Raw genomic sequence first — 15782 nt, 5'->3', positions numbered from 1 at the left:
TCAGGTCCCACTCCCTATTATCAACACACATATCAGCAGCTCTGTGAAAGCTTACTAAGGTTAGTTATCTTTCCCCAAAAGTGGGATCCTGAGAAATAGATATTAAACAGAAATAGTTGGATTTTTTTTTCATTTGTAATTTTAAAAATTTGAGTATAGAGGTGTTTTACCTGTGCATCGTGTGCATGCAGTGCCCACAGAAACCAGAAGAGGGCACTAGAGTACATGGAGAAGAAACAGATGCTTGTTAGCTGCCATGTTGGTGCTAGGGATCAAACCTGGGTCCTTTGGAAGACTATGGTGCTCTGAAATGCTAAGCCATTTCTCCAACCCTCATGTAACAATTGTTTTTAAATATATTTTAATTAACATGCTAAGCATGCATAATATGGGATACAATATAGCATGTCAATATAAGCAGACAATGTGAAATGACGGGATTCTGATGACTGCCTTATCACACATTATTTTCCTTGTGTTTGGAACACTCAAAATTCTGTCTACTCGCTATTTTCAGATATCAATTAGTTTGTCATCCTAGTTATTCTCTGGACTATAGAATGTGTACTATTGCTTCTCCTAAGTACTCCATGACTATGCTGACTAATCTCCCTCCCTCCCTCCCTCCCTCCCTCCCTCCCTCCCTCCCTCCCTCCCTCGCTCCCTCCCTCCCTCCCTCCCTCGCTCCCTCCCTCCCTCCCTCCCTCTCTCCCTCCTTCCCTTTCTCTCTCCCCCCCTTCTCTCTCCTTCCCTTTCTCTCTCTTCCTGTTCCCCCTCTCCGCCCTCACCTTCTCTTCTGAGAACAAGTCCCTCTGGTCTTTCTCTCTTCTTGACTTATCTCACTTAACATGGTGTTTGTCAGTTGCCTTTATGTTGCTACAAAGGATAAAACACTGTATTTAACCTGCACTGTATTTTATTGTGTACTACATTACACATTTTTCATGCATTCCTCTAAGTCTGGACATCTAGTTCAGTCTCATGCCTTGCTATTGTGAATAGCACTGCAATGAACATGTGAGTATAGAAGTCTCTTCAAAACACTGACTTCAGTTCCCTTGAGTATTACCAAGTAGAGTGACTGCTGGCTTATAATAAGGTCGTTCCATTTGGCTTCTTTTGTGGAGATTCTATACTGTTTGAACAGTGGCTTTCCTATTTATACTTCAGCTAACAGTGCATAAATTCTTTTTTTTTTTTTACATCTTTGTCAATATATCCTATTTATTGTTGCTATCATCATTATTTATTATTTTTATTTCTGGTCTGACTGTTCTAATTGTAGTGAGGCAATATGTCACTGTGATTTTGATCTTCATTTTCCTGCTTCTTGATGAAATTAACATTTATTCATATCCTTTTGACCATTTAAAGTAATTCAGGTCATTTGCCCATATTAAATATTTGATTTTTGGTGTTCATTTGCTTGGGTTCTCTACACAGTCTAAGTTGGTCTCTCTGCATAGTATCTCTTTACACTGTTGATTGTTTACAGTGCTGGACATGAGCCTTTCTGTTTGGTGGAATCCCATCTCACGTTCTTGTTCATTTAACGCTATTAGGGTCATATCTACAACAATCTGCCATGTCCAGTGTTATGAAGCACTCCCCTGAGTACGGTCACATATTAAGATGCCTTGTTTCTTTTGTGTATACTGCCTTCAGTATAGACGAGGGTGTTTCAGGTTGGTTTGTTTGTTTGTTTAGATTAGTTTAGTTAAGTTTTTCTGAATCAATTTGTAAATCATGTGTTTTTCATGACTAAATGTGTTGAGAAGATTTTTTTCACTGTGTATTCACAATGCCTTTCTGAAAAATTAGTTGACAGTGAGTATGTGGATCTTTACCTGGGGTTCTCTGTCCTATACCATTGATCTGCATCTTATGCCTGCCTCGTGGTGTTTCGGCTATGATATAAGCAGGTTAGATATATGTAACAATTATTGGGATGGAGGCACATTTTTATAATTTTGTATGTTTTTTCACTATAGGATTGAATTTTTTCCAATGATTCGTATGCATATGCTGAGATGAGCAACACTTTGATTTGCTATTAGATAGTTGTAGATTTTATATTTTGAAAGTCTTTATTCCATGAATAAAGGCAATAATCTCATGTTACAATACTCTGTGTTGGGCTCATACCACTATTCAGTAGTATGTTGTTGAGACATTTTGCATCCAAGTTTAGCAGGAATATTAGCCTGCAGTTCCTCAGTTGCCACCCACCTCGTGTGTGTGTGTGTGTGTGTCTATGTGTCTGTGTGTCTGTGTGTGTGTCTGTGTCTGTGTTTTCTTGTCTGTTTGCCTATCAGGGTAATGCTAACCTCATAATGTTGTGTTGAAAGAGTTTTTTTCTTTTGGAGTCATTTAAGAGAATAGCATTCAGTTCTTTCAAAATTTAGTACAGTTCAGTAGTTAAGCACCCTGACTGTAGGTTTTTATTTGTTGGACTACTTTGCTAAGAATACTTATATGCTATTAGTCTATTCATACTATCTGTCCTTGTGGTTCAGTCTTACCCAGAAATTAGTTATTTTTTTCTTTATTCCCCAAGTTACTGGCAGATAGCTATTCATAGCTGCTCCAATGATTTCTTGTATGTGTGCTGCATCAGCTGTAATGCTTGCTTTCTTGTTTCTGATTTGTGTTCACTGTCTTTACTTTCTGGTCTAGCAAAATCCTTTTTGGTTTTGTTTATTGTTATAGCTTATGGACAAGATGATGAAGCTATTTAGGCAGTGATAGAAGGTAGAGGGTGGGGACACATTGGACAAGTAGATTAATGAGGATGTGTGCTTACAGATGCTATCTTATCACTGGCCCCTCCTTGTTCCATGATACTCTGCCTCACCTCGGGCACCAAAGGACTCAGGAGACACTGAATTCAAACATCTAAAGCTGTGAGTGTGTGTCTTATATCATGCTCCAAAATTCTTTCCTCGGACATTTTTCATGGCTCCAAAAAGATAACTAGCACTCAGAAAGACCACTTTATGTCATTGGTCTTTTGTATTTGTTTTCTATTTTATTTATTACTGCTTGGTCCTTATTACCTTTCCCTCTGGTAATGTTCGGTTTAGTTTTTTCTTTCTTATCTAGTTTATTGATTTACATCATTAGCTTATTTGGAGGTATTCTCTTATTTTGATGTGAATATTTATTTATACTAGTATTTACCTTATATTTGGCTATTTCCTATAGACTTGGATATGCTATGTTTTTTTTTTCATTTGCTTTGAAAAATTATAAAGAACACAAACTAATAATATTAAATTATCTTTATCTCTTCTTTCTCCCCTTAAAGTATTTGATCCTGTTCAGCACAATGTTTTAATTTCATACCACTATATGCCTAGCACCTAGCAAAAATCACTAGCATAGAATTGGTCCAAATGAATGTTGGTTAAATAAATGAACTCATAACAATTATATATTCTTTATAACAATAGTATGCTACCTTTAATTATATCTGTTGTCAATCCTAAAAACAGATACAAGAATAAAGCACTTTACTACATAACAAAAATTCAAAGGAGTGACCAAGAAAATTAATATGAGACTCATCCTTATTTTTAAGACCTGGACAATACTACAAAGCATTTAGATAAATACAGAGAACTAAAGTTTGAGAAAATACCCAATCTAGAAGTGAGGTAGGAGCTAGAAGAACGAGGGGAATTGAACTCTGTTGAGGGTACAACTCTCCAGTAGTCTCCTGGGCCTCTGTGGTTTTCAAATCGACTTCCCCTTGGCAGCACCTCTATTCTCTAGTGTTCCCTAAAACCAAGGGGTGCTCTGAATTTCTCTGCCTTCTTTTTTCTCCTCATGATACCCCAGGCTTCCCAGCCATGAGCCTCCTCTGTTTTACCTAAAACCTGATGTAAAACACTGCAAGGTTCTTTTTTTTTTTTTTTTTAAAGGGCCTGCCTTGACCACACAGCCTGCGCTTAGTCATTGTCCAGTGTGAACTTGTTAGTGATGTTTTTGTCTGAGAGCTGATTAGCAAGGAGCAAACTAATATTTGTATAGGATTTCAATGACCTTGAATTCTTTGAATTCAGCTCCAATTTGCTCTGATGCAGGCTATGGCTGGGCTGAAGTTCTTCCCGATTGGACCACTGTCTTAGCTCTGTGTTTTTGGCCATCGGACTCTTCTCTTCTTGACAGGCATGACAGGCTTTTGCTTTGCTTTGCTTTTTTTTTTTTTTTTTTCTGCTGTCACACTCCTTGCACATTACATTCTAGATTCTTCGTCCACTGAGCATGGGCTTGCAGCAGCAGGTCTTCCTGCCCATCTGGCTCTCTATGCTGGGATTTAGTGTGGCTTGAGTTTACACAGGTCTTTTGCATGCTATTACAGCTGCTCTGAGTAAATGTTTACAGCTGTGTCTCAGTGTTCAGAAGTCATCACTGCCTCTGGCTCTTACATTCTTTTTCTGACTCTTCCACAATGATCCTTGAGTCTTATGAGGAGGGGTGTGATAGAGATTCCCCATTCAAGGCTGAGCATTCTACAAGTCTCTTGTTCTCTGATCTTTGGCCATTTGTGGGTCTCTGTGTTATTTATCTCCTATGGAGATAGAAGCTTCTCTGATGATGGTTAAAGGGATGCATTAATCTAAGTTGTTAGGAGTTGGTTTAATACTATGCCCATTTAGCAGAATAAGATAAGTCTATTTTCTCTTTAGGGCTAGAATCAATGTAATTGCAAGTTCCTGGTTCATTAGTGGTTCCAGATATGGGTTGTGGGGTGGGAATTAAATTGAATCAGAAAGTAAGTGTATTCCTTTGATGTTTGTGCCACTGTTGCACGGGTATCTTGCCAGTCCACTCATTACTATATCTTACAGAGGTCATGCGTACTTACCATTGATGACTGCTTTTCTTCTCTGGCAGCATGCATGGAGCCTTACAGAATTATTAAAGTTAGCCAGTAGGGACTCAGCCTCTAGGTCAGTATTATCTTTATTTCTCTATGCCCTGTGACTCAAGTATGGGGTGTCTTTGGCAATAAGGTCTTACTGTCAAATTCTAGAGTGTAACCAAGTATAGAAGCCTGAAGTGTTTGCTGGTCTATCAGACTTGAGTAGCAAACAAGTCCAAAAGAGGTATCTCATTTCTGGCACTGGACTTTTGTTAGCCTGTGGTATCTAGTAGGGGAACTGACATAAAGGCAACTTATAAATGATGTAGATAGTAAAGGTAGCATGAAGTAACATAATAGCATTCAATTCATAAGATTCATATAGTGCTGTAGTGGCATAAAATTACAAAAATTGATCAAACAGGTTGGACTCAGAATTCTGCAGAAAACCTATGCGTGTTAAATATTTGATTTATGATGAATTTGACCCAGTTGTACACTAGACACAGGCACAATTTCAAAGCCTGTTCTAGGATAATTAAACAATCACACGAGGACCAAATATGAGTTATATGCAGATTATAGATCTATGAGTGGCAGGGAGGTTATGAAAGCTTTAGAAATAAATGTGATGCCAGTCATGATGGCACAGTACTGTAGTCCCAGTACAGAGGAGCCTAGAAAAGATTGCAAATGTGAGTGCAGGCTTGGCTATACAGTTAATAACAGGGCAACCTGGGACAAAGTAAGAATTTGTCCTTAAAAGACAAGAATAGTAATGGTAATCTGATGTTCTGACTTTCACAGGCTGGTAGTGGCAGGTGTGAAGTCCACTCACACACAATCATGCATATGCACATGGACACACACTCATACACACATATATACAATAACTAAGTAAAAGCTATGATATACCTGTAAAGACTTTTTAAAAACAAAAATAATCAATTTAAATACAATTAAAATTGTAAAATTTTATGAATAGGTTATTTTCTTACCAATAGGTGTTCAATTTGTGAAAACTATGCTAGATTTCCCTTATAATAATTTTTCTTTGAGGCAAAATCTTGTCACTACGTAGCCCAGACTGGTCTTGAACTAATGGAATTCCTCCTGGTTTAGCCTCCCAAGAGCTAAGATTGCCAGTTCAAACCATCACGGTTGGCTTTATTTTCATAAGTGAATATGAAGTTGTTCAAAGTGCCTCCATAGTGACCTGGATACCTACCCTGTAATCATCCAATGATACATTGTTACAGCTATGGTCAGCCATAGGCCAACTAAACTTCTTACTTTCCATAGTTTTTTTAAGTGAATTATTTCATCTCTAAATATTTTAGCTAGCAGGTCTATCTTGTGGGGAATTAATTAAATAACTACAATAACAGTATTTTACTGAAAATGGCAACAATTCCTTCCTCTCAAATTTCTAAGTAGAACATGAACACAGATTGGTAAACCTAGAAAAAGACATTCAATCCAGCCTTCCATTGCTAACCCTCCTTCTCCACCTTTATAAATATTCCTGCAATTCCCCAGTTTTCATCACTGTCCAGAAACCTGTTAGGTTATCTCAGTACACATTTATCAGAATGTCTACAGGTTTCAGTCCTGTGCCTCTATCAAGGAAGAGAAAGTAAAGAAAAGAATATTCATCTTCATAAAACAATGGGATCTCAAACTGGAATCAATCATATACCCACCACCCTGCCAAAATAATGGCTGGCATGATTTCTGGAGAAAGTCTGCTGTATAAATGCAGATGTGTTCACTCTTCTCACTTGAGGAGAAAGGGAAATGTAAGGGTAGTTTCTGGGGACCAGAAAGAGAGATGGCTTCCATGGAATTTATGAGCCACCATGTGATTGCCAAGAACTGAACTCAGATCCTCTAGAAGAGCAGTCAGTGCTTGTAACTGCAGAGCCATCTCCCCAACCATCCATGGAATTTGAAATCTGTTCTTTTACTTCCATGAACTCTACACACAAGTAAACTTAGTAATGGTTTCTCTGATGGGTAAATGGCAGGCTCCCAGAGTGATGCACATACATGCACACATTTAGATTTTATGTTAAACTCCACTTCTTTTCTTATGAATTTCTATAATACGATTTTCTAGTCTTGTTCAATTCTTTACCTTTGGAATTATGCATACTGCTGAAATTTACTTGATACTATTTCTTTTTGAAAGGTCAGGTTTGGGGTTTTTGCTTTGTAAGGAGCCTCAGAGATTTTTCGAGATGTGAGAGGTGGGAATTTAGCATTACAACTTTGTGGATTAGGGACATGTACTAGTTACATCTCAGGTTTGTTGCTGGATATTTTTATAAAATACTTACAGTGCCTGCTCAGCACAGGATGTTTAAACCAGTGCTACATTTGTAGAAGCTGTTTGTACTAGTGAGGCCCATGTTTACTCATGGCATCTTGGTCATTAGAAGATGAGGCAGCAGTGAGGAAGTTGTCTTAAGTCTTTATAATACAACGGAGCTTTCCCATGTCATCTTTCAAACAACAAACCTTTACAGTGGTAAAAGCAGAGAACTCTGTCCAAGCTTCCAGCAGTGACTCTTGATCAAAATTGTTCTTAGCAAGCAGACCAGCAGGACATGAAGGAAATTCAAGATAGCAAACTGTCTTCTTAAAAACAGAAGGAACTGCTTCAGTCTTTAAGGAAAAAGAATCCCAGATTAATTTTACCTGGCTTTCTCCTCCAGTTCTCCAGAGACAGCTTATAAATTTAATAAGAAAAGGAAATATGGTGATACATTTTGCTGTGGTTACTTTAAGTTAGTAATTATATGTATGTTCATTGGCATTTTAGTGAGAAATTGAAAGAGACTGTGAATTAGAAGAAATGTTTTTAATGCAAGGAAATGTAAACATTACAGTTTACTAATCACTTTATATACTTAAAAGGAGAATATTGAAAAGCAGTGTCATGGCTGTTTCAATAGCTCAGTGATGTGACAGACTCAGCACTTATCCATCCATAGTACCACTTTAACATGCCAGGTCTCATTATCTTATTATCCTGGTGTGTGTGTGTGTGTGTGTGTGTGTGTGTGTGTGTGTATGTGTGAGTATGTGTGTGTGTGTGTAACAAAATAGGTGCTGCAGATGCAAACATTAAGCCATCATATGAAAATATTGAAAGTAAAATAAAGGAGATAGTAAGAAAATAAACACCTGTGTCATGATTGTCTTTTTAAATCACTTTACTCTCAGTCAAGTCTCTAATCTTTCAAATGAATTTGTATTTTCACTTCCTCTCTGAGTTCAGACTGCTTTGGATTTTCACATGGAATGAATCACCTGTAACTCAAAAACAGAGTCTCGGGAAGGAAAGCCCCTTTTACCTATTGATAGTGAATCCTTTACCTCTTGATATGATGTCTCCTATAGATATTTTGCTACTGCTGCCAATCTGGTCCTCAGCATAACCTGTTGTTGGTCCATCCTAACACATTTCTCAGATCAGTATCTGATGATTTCTGTAAGATGTGTCTTTTAGGGGGATACAGACAGCTTGCATAATGAACAAAGAAATTCTTAAGCTACTATTGCTTCCATTTCTATTCTATTCATGGCTAGGGTTCTTGCTCTAGAGGATTAAACACCATCAGATTTTTTTCAGACCTTTAGACTTTATGCACTATATTTTTTCTCTTTGGATGGCCTCCATCATCATTGTGTGACTCTTAGAACCACAGACCTATAAGTAGTTCCTTCTAGAAGGTCCTTAGGCCAGAATGCTAGAATGGATTCATCTTGTATAATGAAAAAAATTCCTCATTTGTCCCTTGTTCTAGCTCCTGGAAGCCATCACTCTATGCTGTTTCTTCAAACATGGAATCTCCCCTCTATAACTGTACTAACACAAAGAAATCCATGTTTGTTCTTCTTACAGTGTGAATATAAGGTGCTCTGAATGAGCATCAGTGTTGAATCCCAGATGCTGGTCCTGATTTAGATGCCATGGAAACGTTGGAAGTTAAAGCACAGTTATAAGAAGTAGACTGTGTGTCTCCCTTTGCAGCTTATATCTGTTCCCTCTTTCCTTCCTTTTCTCTGTTTCCTGTCAGCCATAAGGTGAAGAAACTCTGATAATGTTCCCATGGAACTGATGCTCTGCCCAAGTACACTGGCCAACCAACCATGAACTAAAACCTGTGAAACTATGAGCCAAAGAAATAATTTCTTGGCTATCTTGGGCAAGGTCCCCAGAAGACTCTCCACACTGCAGGCACCCTAGCACACCCAGGATCTTGAGATCACTGGTGAGTGGTTTGCAACATCAGTTCCAAAAATCCCAGAGGGTCTTGTGCTAGCAGCAACAGGATCAAAGGACAAAGGCAGGCCCTAGCACACCCAGAATCTTGGGATCACTGAGACCAGTCTATGCAGGAGAACACGTGGGTGGCAGAAGCAATAGAGCTTCTTGGACAGGGTCCCTTCCAGCCTTCATCCTCAGCCAGAGAACAGAGCTGAGACCCAGACCCCTGGACACCTTCCCTGCCAGAGGAGAGTTGGCCTCCAGGGAGGGCTCTGAACCATGAATCAGGAGGTGGATATGACCCCCAGACTTCTGTGCACCTTCCCTGCAAGAGGAGAGCTTGCCTGCAGAGAGTGTTCTGACCACTGGGACACAGGAGAGAGTTGGTCTCCCAGAAGTGATGATAGAGGCTAAAGAATCACAGGAGGAACAAGCTCCAGCCAGAGACAGCTAGACATCTAACATCAGAGATTACCAGATGGTGAAAGGCAAATGAAAGAATCTTACTAACGGAAACCAAGACCACTGGGCATCATCAGAACCCAGTACGCCCACCAAAGCAAGTCCTGGATACTCCAGCACACCCAAAAAGCAAGATTCAGATCTAAAGTCATATCTCACGATGCTGGTAGAGGACTTTAAGAAGTGCATTACTAACTCACTTAAAGAAACACAGGAGAACACTGCTAAACAGGTAGAAGCCCTTAAAGAGAAATCACAAATATCCCTCAAGGAATTACAGGAAAACACTGCAAAACAGGTAGAAGACCTTAAAGAGGAATCACAAAAATCCCTTAAAGAATTTCAGGAAAACACAACCAAACAGGTGATGGAATTGAAGAAAACTATCCAAGACCTAAATAAAAATGGAAGTAGAAACAATGAAGAAAACCCAATGGGAGACAACTTTAGAGATAGAAACCCTAGGAAAGAAATCAGGAACCATAGATGTGAGCATCACCAACAGAATACAAGAGATGGAAGAAAGAATTTCAGGTGCAGAAGATTCCATAGAGAACATGGACACAACAATCAAAGAAAATGCAAAATGCAAAAAGATCCTAACACAAAATATCCAGGATATCCAGGACACAATGAGAAGACCAAACCTATGGATAATAGAAGTAGATGAGAATAAAGATTTTCAACTTAAAGGGCCAGCAAATATCTTCAACAAAATTATAGAAGAAAATTTCCCAAACCTAAAGAAAGAGATGCCCATGAACATATAAGAAGCTTACAGAACTCCAAGTAGACTGGACCAGAAAAGAAATCCCCCCCGACACATAATAATCAGAACATCAACTGCACTAAATACAGATAGAATATTAAAAGCAGTAAAGGGAAAAGGTCAAGTAACATTTAAAGGCAGACCTATTAGAATTACACCAGATTACTCACCAGAGACTATGAAATCCAGAAAATCCTGGACAGATGTTATACAGACCGTAAGAGAACACAAATGCCAGCCCAGGCTACTATACCTAATTACCATATATGCAGAAACCAAAGTACTCCATGACAAAACTAAATTCACATAATATCTTCCCTCGAATCTAGCCCTTCAGAGGATAATAATGGGAAAACACTAACACAAGGACAGAAACTACGCCCTAGAAAAAGCAAGAAAGTAATCCTTCCACAAACCTAAAAAAAGACAGCCACAAGAACAGAATTCCAACTCTAACAACAAAAAATAACAGGAAGCAACAATTACTTTCCCTGAATATTTCTTAATGTCAATGGACTCAATTCCCAAATAAAAAGTCATAGACTAACAGACTGGCTACATAAACAGGACCCAACTTTTTGTCGCTTACAGGAAACCCACCTCAGCGACAAACAGACCCTACCTCAGAATAAAAGGCTGGAAAACAAATATCCAAACAAATGGTCCCAAGAAAGAAGCTGGAGTAGCCATTCTAATACCAGATAAAATCAACTTCCAACCCAAAGTTATAAAAAAAGACAAGGAGGGGCACTTCATACTCATCAAAGGTAAAATCTTCCAAGATGAACTCTCAATTCTGAACATCTATGCCCCAAATGCAAGGACATCAACATTCATTAAAGAAACTTTTGTAAATCTCAAAGCACACATTGCACCTCACACAATAATAGTGGGAGACTTCAACACACCACTTTCATCAATGGACTGATCATGGAAACAGAAACTAAACAGGGACACAGTGAAACTAACAGAAGTTATGAAACAAATGGATTTAACAGCTATCTACAGAACATTTTTTAATATTTTTATTAGGTATTTTCCTCATTTACATTTCCAATGCTATCCCAAAAGTCCCCCATACCCTCCCCCCACTCCCGTACCCACCCACTCCCACTTTTTGGCCCTGGCGTTCCCCTGTACTGGGGCATATAAAGTTTGCAAGTCCAATGGGCCTCTCTTTCCAGTGATGGCCGAGTAGGCCATCTTTTGATACATATGCAGCTAGAGTCAAGAGCTCTGGGGTACTGGTTAGTTCATAATGTTGCTCCACCTATAGGTTGTAGATCCCTTTAGCTCCTTGAGTACTTTCTGTAGCTCCTCCATTGGGGGCCCTCTATAGAACATTTTATCCTAAAACAAAAGGATATACCTTTCAGCACCTCATGGCACCTTCTCCAAAACTTACCATATAATAGGTCACAAAACAGGCCTCAACAGATACAAAAATATTGACATTATCCCATGCATCCTATCAGATCATCACGGACTAAGGCTGATCTTCAATAACAGCATAAATAATAGAAAGCCAACATTCATCTGAAAGCTGAAGAACACTCTACTCAGTGATAACTTGATCAAGAAGAAATAAGCAAATTAAAGACTTTTTTGGAGTGTAATGAAAATGAAGCCACAACATACCTAAACTTGTGGGACACAATAAAAGCAGTCCTAAGAGGAAAACTCATAGCTCTGAGTGCCTCCAAAAAGAAACTAGAGAGAGCATACACTAGCAGCTTGACAAGGGAGCTAAAACCAGCCAGTGGAAAAAAAGACAGCATTTTCAACAAATGGTGCTGGCACAACTAGCAATTATTATGTATAAGAATGGGAATTAATCCATTCTTATCTCCTTGTACTAAGGGATAGTCTACATGGACCAAGGAACTCCACATAAAAGCAGAGACACTGAAACTTATAGAGGAGAAAATGGGGAAAAGCCTAGAACATACAGGCACAGGGGGAAAATTCCTAAACAGAACAGCAATGGCTTGTGCTATAAAATTGTGAATTGACAAATGGGACCTTATAAAATTGCAAAGCTTCTGTAAGGCAAAAGACACTGTCAATAAGAAAAAAGGCCATGAACAGATTAGGAAAGGATCTTTACCAATCCTAAATCAGATAGGGAACTAATATCCAATATATATAAAAAACTCAAGAAGTTGGACTCCAGAAAATCAAATAACCCTATTAAAAAATGGATTACAATGCTAAACAATGAATTCTCAACTGAGGAATACCGAGTGGCTGAGAAGCACCTGAAAAAATGTTCAACATCCTTAGTCATTAGGGAAATGCAAATCAAAACAACCCTGAGATTCCACCTCACACCAGTCAGAATAGCTAAGATCAAAAATTCAGGTGACAGCAGATGCTGGCGAGGATGTGGAGAAAGAGGGACACTCTCCATTGATGGTGGGATTGCAAGCTGGTACAACCACTCTGCAAATCAGTCTGTTGGTTCCTCAGAAAATTGGACATAGTACTACCGGAGGATCCCGCAATACCTCTCCTGGGTATATATTCAGAAGATGTTCCAACTGGTAATAAGGACACATGCTCTACTATGTTCATAGCAGACTTATTTACAATAGCCAGAAGCTGGAAAGAACGCAGATGTCCCTCAACAGAGGAATGGATACAGAAAATGTGGTACACAATGGACTACTACTCAGCAATTAAAAACAATGAATTCATTAAATTCTTAGACAAATGGATGCATCTGGATGATATCATCCTGAGTGAGGTAACCCAATCACAAAAGATCACACATGGAATGCACTTACTGATAAGCGGATATTAGCCCCAAACCTTAGACTACTCAAGATACAATTTGCAAACACATGAAACTCAAGAAGAAGGAAGACCAATGTGTGGATACTTCATTCCTTCTTAGAATGGGGAACAAAAGACCCATGGGAGGAGTTACAGAGACAAATCTGGATCTAAGACAAAAGGATGGACCATCCAGAGACTTCCCCTCCCGGATCCATCCCAAATACAACCACCAAACCCAGACACTATTGCATATGCCAGAAAGATTTTGCTGACAGGACCCTTACATAGCTCTCTCTTGTGTGTCTATTCAATGCCTGTCAAATATAGTAGTGGATGTTCACAGTCATCTATCAGATTGAACACAGGGCCCCTAATGAAGGAGCTAGAGAAAGTACCCAAGGAGCTAAAAGGATCTGTAACCCTATTGGAGGAATGATATGAACTAACCAGTACCCCCAAGAGCTCTCTCTCTAGTTGCATGCATAGCAGAGGATGGCCTAATCTGCCATCAATGGGAGGAGAGGCCCTTGGTCTTGTGAAGATCATATGCCCCAGTACAGGGGAATGCCAGGGCCAGGAAGCGGGAGTCGGTGAGTTGGGGAGCTGGATGGGGGCAGGGTATAGGGGGCTTTTCGGATAGCATTTGAAATGTAAATGAAGAAAATATCTAATAAAAAATGGGGAAAAAAAATGAGATCACAATTCCCAGAGTCCTGGGACAGTTCACTGAAAGGTTAGCCCACCTAAATTTATAGGAGTTTTCTAAAAAAAAAATAATAATAATTTCTTCCTTAAGTTGTTTTCTGGACATCACAACTATGTAAACATAGCCGATGCAGATGATCTTTAGTGAATATTAATTGGATGAACTTACCATTTTATATAGACGATGTATGTTGAGCTATGTATTTATTTCAATGTTTTATCTCAAGTCATACATTTATCTATAGTTCGGATCGTAAATGTACCAAAATTGTGATATCGCTCTGATAATTTTGTTACATGATGGTTCAAAGTACGGAAGTTGATTGTGTTTATTCAGGCTCAATCTGTGCTTCTCCACAGATGAACTCATCATTCCTGAGCTCTACAGATCAACTTGTCATCCCTGAGCTCTGTTCTTGGTATTTCCCAATGAGGACAATAAATGATTCATTCAATTCTAGCCCCAATTTGGACAAATTTTGACCTTGACGAGCTCTTTAGTAGTAATTTGTTTCATTTAGTTTCATCACAACACAGGAAATTTATGTCTGGAAAGATTTCATCTTGGAAAGGTAATTTTTCAGGAAGTATTTACTAAGCATAGTCAGTCTGAATCAGACTATCAAGAGTTAGTGTTCCCAGATGGAATAACTCCAGCACATGAGTAAATCAGTGGGTAGGAGGGTGCTGATGAGGCAGCGGTTGAAGCACAATTCTTAACCAAGATGCCATAGCATCTCTAAGGACTCTGAAGACAAGTTACCTCATTTAGAGAAATCTACGCTTTAGCTTCTCACCTATAAACTAAGGGAAGTAAAGGAGTGCCCGAATAAGGTATAAGTACTCAATGTGAAGATAGGTATGGAATAATTAAATGAAACATGAATATGAGCAGTGGCTTATGGCAATTCTTCACCTGGCAACTCTGCAAGACTGTTCTGAGGAAACACAAGGCATCATTTGTCCTTTTATCCCAATGACTCCATTAAAACTTTGCTTTGCACTCACTTCCCAAATTGTTCACCAGAGTCCTCCAAACCACAATAAAGCACATCTGAATTTGGAAGAGCACAATGAAATGCATTTTCTAACTTTAAGTTCCTAAGTGGTCTGTCTTGCTCTGTGATCCTGGTATTGTCTCAGAATCCTGACAGATGGTCATCAACATGAGAAGTGAGATGTAACAGGACTTGTTAAAGCTTCGTAGCTCTGTTCTATGGTATTTTGTTACATAATAGATATTATCTAATGCAGCATCTAGTTTGCTTTTAATAGAGCCTGACTTACATTGGTTTTATTATTTATGTGCTGTGCATAAGTGATCAGAAGTTCAGGGAAATTTAATGAACAGATCGGGGTTATGAAGCTGCCAGGAAGTAGAGTGGTGATCAAACTATTGTTTGTGTTGCAAATTCCATGTTATTGTACAACCTCTTGTTCTCATGACCTGAAATCTCAGGTTCAGCAGACCATGGATGGATGGTGATTTCCATGGATAGTAACTGGGCAGGAGTTTGTTGATGTCCCACTGGGAAAATAAGCCAAAATGGTAGGTTTTTCTATGTTGTTCTTTGGTTTGTCATTCTCTCTTTCTTCCTTTCTTCCTGTCTTCCTTCCTCCCTTTCTTTCTTTCTTTCTTTCTTTCTTTCTTTCTTTCTTTCTTTCTTTCTTTCTTTCTTTCTTTCTTTCTTTCTTCTCTCTCTCTCTCTCTCTCTCTCTCTCTCTCTCTCTCTCTCTCTCTCTCTCTCTCTCTCTCTTCCTTTTTCTCTTTCCTTCCTCCCCCCCTTTTTGTATCAGTGCACAGGCTTTAATAAGTTAATGCCAGTCAAATACCTTGGACTCTTGTTGGTGACTTTTATCTGTCCTGCTCCCCAAAATATCTTTCAGTCCCAGAAGACTCAAAAAATGTTCCCCTGGAGCTTAGA

The sequence above is a fragment of the Mus caroli genome, unplaced genomic scaffold (assembly GCF_978045245.1).
Source record: "Mus caroli unplaced genomic scaffold, Mus_caroli_1 scaffold_1, whole genome shotgun sequence".
NCBI classification, from domain to species: Eukaryota; Metazoa; Chordata; class Mammalia; order Rodentia; family Muridae; genus Mus; species Mus caroli.
The sequence above is the reverse complement of the archived record's forward strand: the minus strand, read 5'-3'. Positions refer to the sequence as shown.